Genomic DNA, 7,737 nt, shown 5'->3' with positions numbered 1-7,737 from the left:
GTATGTTTTTACTTGCTATTATGAATTAATATTCTAAATACCTAGGGAGGCGAACCATAGGATGAATTATGTTATTTGATTTCTATTTTTATGCATTAAATACTTGGATCTTGTTCTCAATTATGTATGCTTATTTCTTAGTTTGATATTTCTAGACTATTAATCCATATTTGATGTACTTAAACCAGAGGAGGAATAAACCCTATTTAAGGGTAGATCTAGCATAATTGAGTGGAGTTGCCTGTAATCTTAGAAATAGGACGACATAAATGTACCGGATTAGAGTAAAATCTAATAGGGGGATCCATAGATCAAGTTAATGAGATAATGGGGGTTTTAATTAGAAAGAAATTTCAATTAATCAACCTAGAGTCAGTTGCTCTTAGTTTTGAAGAGAGATATTGTCTTAATTTAGGGATTTCTATGTATTAAGATGCTAAGTGAAGAAATTGCATAATTTAGATTGATAATGACAGATGAAGTCTAAGTGGATTCTTTCTTGGGTATTGTATCGCTTCTTAGTTGTTTACTCGATTATTTTCTTGATTTGTTCTTTTTCGTATTCTTAGTTAATTTTAGTTTTAATCAATCACTCCAATTTATCAGTTAAATAATAGAAATATGATAATTACTAGTACTTTTAGTCTTCATGGGAATGATACCAGTGGTCACCGTAGCTATACTATTAATTGATAGGTGCACTTGCCTTTGTCGAATTTTTAGTTGGTTTACGACTGCAATCAAGTTTTTGTCGTCGTTTTTGGGGGCTGAAATATTAGGAAAATTTTATTTCTATTAATTTAGTTATTTTCTATTTTTATTTTAGTATTTTTGTTTTTAATTTAATTTTTATATTCTATTTTTTTTTCATTTGTTTGCTTCTGGCATGTTCTTTTGGTTTATGACTAGAGGAAACCCGCTGGATCTATTAATTTTGACAGTGAGATTGAAAAGACTGCTCGCAAAAATAGTAGAGAGGTTAGAGAAGGAAGGCAAAGTTAACAGAATATAGTAGACCATCAAGAGGAAAATGATATTACTGTGGAAATGGGTGATAATAAAAATAATCAGTACCTTCCTACAACTCACTCCTCAAACTATGTATGATTATGCTAAGCCCACTCTAATTGGGGATGAATCGAGTATCGTGAGACCAACTATTGTTGCAAACAATTTGAAGCTGAAGCTGAACACAATTTAGATGGTACAATAGTATGTTCAGTTTGATGGTTTATAATATGAAGATTCGAATACTCATTTGGCTAACTTTCTAGATATTTACGACACTTTCAAGATTAATGGCGCTACTGATGATGCCATTCGCTTATGGTTGTTCCCATTCTCTTTGAGGAGCAAGGCAAAATAGTGGTTGAATTCATTGCCATGAGGTTCTATCACGACTTCGGATCAGATGAACGAGAAGTTTTTGTTGAAGTACTTCCTGCCAGCTAAAATAGCTAAGGTGAGGAACGACATCTCTTCTTTTGCTCAAATTTATTTGGAGACATTATATGATGCATGGGAGAGATTTAAGGATCTGTTGAGAAAGTGTCATCATCATGGGTTACCTTTGTGGTTACAAGTTCAAACATTCTACAACAGTTTGAACCCTTCGACTAGGCAACTAATTGATGTAGTAGCTAGTGGAACACTGAATAATAAAACACCCGAGGCAGCTCAAGAGTTTATTGAGGAGATGGCACTGAATAACTATCAGTGGCAAGTCATGAGAATAAAACATATTAAAGCAGGTGGTGTTTTAAATATTGATGCAGTTTCAATGCTAGCAAATCAGGTGAATCCGGTAGTGTAATGTGATGCAAATGGAGTGGAGATGATCAATCCAGAATGTTTACCCTTCGGTTCTAACATGGAGCATGAGAAAGTTAGCTTTATGGATAACAATTCTAGACTTCAAAATAACCTCTATAGTAATAACTATAATGCAGGTTGGAGGAACCATCAAAATTTCCCTTGGGGTGGTCAAGGAAATCAAAGGTCACAACCCCCTCCGGGTTGTCAGCAACCTTATCAGTAAGAGAAGAAACCGAACCTAAAGGAGATGTTGGCTAAATTTATTTCGGTGTTAGAAACTCGATTTTAGAACATCGAGACAACTTTGGAAAATCAGCAAACATCGACTCAAGGGCTTGAAAATCAGATTGGACAACTTACCAAACTTGTTTCGGAAAGACTGCAAGGTAGCTTACTTAGAAACACTAAAACTAACCCAATCGTGTAACACCCATAACCTATATCCGTCACCTGAACATCGCTATGGAGCAGTACCCAAATTCACAGATCAAATACACACATTTTCATATCATTTAACATTCATATCAGAAACCAATCATAATCACTCATATTGTCCCTTATATGATCTCTCGAGTCCTAAAATACACATTAGAAACAAGTCTGGACTAAACCGAGTACTCAGAAAACTTTTTGGAAATCATCAAAATTTTTCCAAGGTGCAAGGGACACACACCCATAATGCCAAGCTATGTGTCTCACATGGTTAAGTGACACGCTTGTGTCTCAGGATGTGTGGGCATTCGAATTAAGGACACACGGCCACGTCCAAGCCCGTGTCCAAACTGAGGAGCTCACTGACTTAGGTAACACGGCCGAGCCACACGCCCGTGTGCTAGGCCGTGTGATTATTTTGAGCATTCTGTTTTAAAATTTTAAAGATGCAAGGGACACACGGCCAAACCACACGCCCATGTGCTAGGCCGTGTATCACACACTGCTGAGGCACATGCCCGTGTCTCTGCCCATGTGGACAAAGATTGGCCATTTTTAAGCCATATTTCTCACCCAAATTTAGTATCAACCTAGACACAGCAATTTGCACAATCACAAGTCACATCAAGACCTTTAATTCAAGCCAAACTCAAGTGTTATATTTAACAAATCATGACATATATCTAAGTATTAAAACTTACCAAAAGAACCAAATATACATATAGGCATACTTGTATCAAATATTAACATACCTATAAAATTACTATCAGGCAACCATACCAAACACTCACATCAAGCATGGAATAGCCTCTTATACACATCAAAACATGTCCATCACAAGCCATCTCAATGGCTAGTTCCAACCAAAACATTTTCATGCCAACATTGGCTAATTAACCTATACATGCCGTTATAACCAAAATTAATTTACTATTTATACCAAAATGAGCTGATGGATAGTGTGAAATATCTCCGCCTAGCTTCCAACCCAACAAGCTTCTGAATTACTATAAAATAGGGAAAATAAAACAGAGTAAGCTTTAAAGCTTAGTAAGTTCGTATAACATGAAATTTAACTTACCATTTAATTCACATTTAAGGTAAGCAAACTAAACATGCTCCAATCAAATTTGGCCAAATGCCTAAAGACATATCCTCATCAAGCATGTTAGTCATGTAATTCATATATAACTCATAATCACAAATATACATAATCATCAGGCAAGTTTCATACACATGTATTTTTCATCTCATTTTTCAACAAGTCAAGTAACATCATTTTCATGTATTTTAGGCATATACGGAAAATAATTCATTTCATACTCATATAGTTTCATATCAGAATTTTTCCCATTGAATCATCTAAAATATCGATGGATACACGGGTAATACACACTAAGTGTACAAAACTGTAATTCGTCAATTCATATAATATCCGTCAATTAATATTCAGGAATGCTCATGTGAGCATATAAACGGGTAGCTCTTTCGAGCCATAACGGGAAGCTCATAAGAGCCAAAATCGAGAAGCTAATGGGGGCCAATATTGGGAAGCTCCGAAGAGCTATTAATCGGGAAGCTCATGAGAGAGCCTTTTTTTATCGGAATGCTCCAGAAAGCCATTAATCTGGAAGCTCATACGAGCCATACACGGAAAGCTCAAGAGAGTCATTAATAGGGAAGCTTGTGAGAGCCATATAACGGGATGCTCATAAGAGCTAAATAATGGGACGCTCTTGCGAGCTGTGGTGTGCCCGCAACACATGCAGGGCCATGACCAATCAGCAACCCTTAATGACAATGTCATCTGTATCCATCGAATTTCCAGTGTTCAAACGGGACTTAGCACTTGTCAGATATTATCAGATATGTGATACATTCTTGTACATGAAAATTTTATACATTTCACATATATAACATTCAATTCAAACACTTAAATATACAATTTAATTACACGAACTTACCTCGTCAAATGTTTGTAGACTTGTAAGCTACTAGTCCAATACTTTTTCTTTTCCTCGTTCTAACTCCGTATTTGGTCTATCCAGATTTATATGAATGAATTTATTTCAATTTAATGCAATTCATACTCAATTCAACTCAATACATACCTTTGGCAAAATTTCTATTTTTCCCTATACTTTTAACTAATTACGATTTTGTTCCTACACTCGGAGAATGAAATTCATACAATTTAATCCTTATTCCAAGCCTAGTCCTTAAATCGTAATTTAATCAAAATTCCTTAACAAAATACTTTTAAATACCCATCAACATCTCAAATTCATCATTTAATAACTAAAATCATATAAAATCATCAATGGAAACTTCCAAAATTTTCAAGAAAATCAAAATTAAAGATTTAGTTGGATCTAATTGTAACAATATCAAAAACATAAAAATTTCAAGAAATGGGTAAGAATTGAACTCACATGAAGCAAAAATTCAAGAACCAGCTTAAGCTCTCTTTTATGTCTATTTTTGAACCGAAATTGATGATGATAATGTCTAGAAACCTTTAATTTCAATTTGTTTTAGTTATAATTTCATTTGGTTTTATTTTATTATTTTTCCATGTTTTGCCACCTCATCCATCTACTTTAGGCATATTTATGCCTTAAGTCCTCCCTTATTTATTAGTTAAGCTATTTAGTCATTTAATTATCGTAATTAGCAAGTTTTGCACATTTTTCAATTTATTTCTTTTTAACAAATTAGACATGTAATCGATAAAATTTCTTAATGAGATTTTCATACGACATTCCTGTCATAACATAGACCACAAAATATTATTAAAATAAATTTTATTTCGACCTCGGATTTGTGGTCCCGAAAGCATTGTTCCAATTTCACTAAAAACGAGCTGTTACAACTCTCCCCCTTTAAAAAAATTTTGTCATTGAAAATCTTACGAGTAAAGAGATTCGGACATTGCTTCCTCATAGTTTCTTCAGGTTCCCAAGTAGCTTATTCTATACTGTGTCGCTTCCAGAGAACTTTTACTAAAGCTACATTTTTATTTCTTAGTTCTTTCACTTCACGTGCCAGAATTCTAATTGGTTCCTTACTTTATGTCATGTCAGGCTGAATCTTGACCTCTATCAGAGAGATATCATGTGAAGGATCTGACTGATATCGTTGTAACATAGACACATGAAAAACATTGTGAATTTTGTCAAGTTCTAGCGGTAAAGCTAATCGGTACGCAATAGGTTTGATTATTTCAATAATCTCATACGGCCCGATAAATCGCGGACTCAGTTTTCTTTTATGGCCAAACTGAAGAACTTTCTTCCAAGGTGAAACTTTCAGAAATACTTTATCACCAACTTGAAATTCTATCTCTTTACGTTTAAGATCTGCATAGGATTTCTGGCGATCAGAAGCTGCTTTTAAGCTATCTTGGATCACTTTCACTTTTTCTTCAGTCTCACGGATCAAATCAACCCCATGTATCTTTTTCTCACTGAGTTTAGTCCAATACAATGGAGTTCTATGTTAACAACAATACAGAGCCTCATACGGTTCATCTTGATGCTTGACTGAAAACTGTTATTATATGCGAATTTGACTAACGACAAATATTTCTCCCAATTGCCTTCGAATTCTAATACACAACACCGAAGCATACCTTCAAGAATTTGAATCACATGTTCAGATTGATCATCAGTTTGACGGTGAAATACGGTACTGAAATGCAATTGCGTACCCAGAGCCTTTTGTAACTTGTTCCAAAATCGGGATGTGAACTGTGGATTTCTATCTGAAATAGTGGAGACTGGCACTCCATGCAGCCTAAGAATCTCAGAAACATATAATTTTTCTACTTTATCCAGGGGCAAATCCATACATATTGGAAAAAAATGTGTAGACTTCGTCAAATAGTCGACAATGACCCAAATGACATCTTTCTTTTTCGGAGATTAGGGTAATCCCGATACAAAATACATTGTAATTCTATCCCATTTCTATTCCAATATCGTAACTGGCTGTAACAATCCTGAAGGTACTTAATGTTCAGCTTTAACTTGCTGATGTATCAAACATCTAGATACGAACTGAAAAATATCAGGTTTCATTCCCAGCCACCAGTACATCTGTTTCAAATTATTGTACATTTTATTACTTCTCGGATGAACAAACATAGTACTATTATGAGCTTCGTTCAAAATTTTTTGTACAAGCTCCAAATTTTTCGGTACACAAACTCTGCCTCTAAATAACATGCAATCATCGGGTCCTATTTCAAATTGCGAATCAGAAGTCGATTCACACTGTACCCGTTTAGCTTGCAACTCATTATCACTTTTTTGTGCTTCGCAGATCTGCTGCAAAAACATCAGTTTAGCTTTTAGCTCAGCTAAGATTGAACCATCATAAGACAATAACAATCGGGTATTCATAGCTCGCAAGACAAATAGAGACTTTCTACTCAGAGCATCTGCAACCACATTTGCTGTTCCCGAATGATAGTCGATAATCAAATCATAATGTTTCAACAGTTCAAGCCATCTACGCTGTCTTAAATTTAAATCTTTCTACGACATAAAATATTTTAAGCTTTTATGATCGGTGAATATATGACACTTTTCACTGAAAAATAGTGTCGCCAAATTTTCAGTGCAAACATAATAGCTGCAAATTCTCAATCATGTATCGGGTAATTCTTCTCATGTGGCTTTAGCTGTCTAGAACCATAGGCTATTACTTTACCTTCTTGCATAAAAAAAACCTAAACCATTCAATGAGGCATCACTGTAAATCACAAATTCCTTAGCCAATTCAGGTTGAATCAAAACTAGTGTTTTAGTCAACAGGGCTTTCAACTGGTCAAAACTTTGCTAACATTTATCAGACTATTCAAATTTCACATCTTTCTATAATAGCCGTGTCATCAGTGAAGCTATCATGCAGAACCCTTTTACAAATATACGATAATAACCAGCTAATCCTAGAAAACTTCTGACTTCAGATACATTTTTCGGTGGTTTCTAGATAACAATAGTCGATATTCTATTCGGATCAACTCTAATACCTTCTGCTGATACTATGTGTCCCAAAAAACCAACTCTCCGAAGCCAAAATTCACATTTGCTAAATTTAGCATACAGTTGTTTATCTCTCAGAGTTTGCAAAACAATTCTCAAATGCTCGGCATGCTTAGTCTCATCTCGGGAATATATCAGGTATCATCAATAAATACCACCACAAATCTATCCAGATACAATCTAAGAATTCTATTCATTAAATCCATAAATATTGTAGGTGCATTAGTTAAACCAAATGGCATCACAAGGAATTCATAATGTCTGTACCTGGTTCTGAAGGCTATTTTTGACACATCCGAGCCTTTCACCCGTAACTGATAATAACCAGAATGAAGAACAATCTTCAAAAACACTGTGGCACCTTACAACTGATCGAACAAATCATCAATGTTTGGTACTGGATACTTATTCTTAATTGTGACTTTGTTGAGTTGTCAGTAAT

The 7,737-nt window shown here is 34.8% G+C and overlaps 1 non-coding gene across 1 annotated transcript; it reads right to left on the bottom strand.

Annotated features, from left to right (window-relative positions):
* Positions 1–1,459: 1,459 nt before the first annotated feature.
* Positions 1,460–1,566, bottom strand: LOC128035827 (small nucleolar RNA R71). Its single transcript, XR_008192374.1, has one exon. It is a non-coding gene; the product is annotated as a small nucleolar RNA R71 (small nucleolar RNA).
* Positions 1,567–7,737: the final 6,171 nt, after the last annotated feature.

This window comes from Gossypium raimondii, chromosome 12, assembly GCF_025698545.1.
Source record: "Gossypium raimondii isolate GPD5lz chromosome 12, ASM2569854v1, whole genome shotgun sequence".
NCBI classification, from domain to species: Eukaryota; Viridiplantae; Streptophyta; class Magnoliopsida; order Malvales; family Malvaceae; genus Gossypium; species Gossypium raimondii.
Note: the sequence above shows the minus strand (reverse complement) of the source record. Positions and strands in the feature narration are given on the sequence as shown.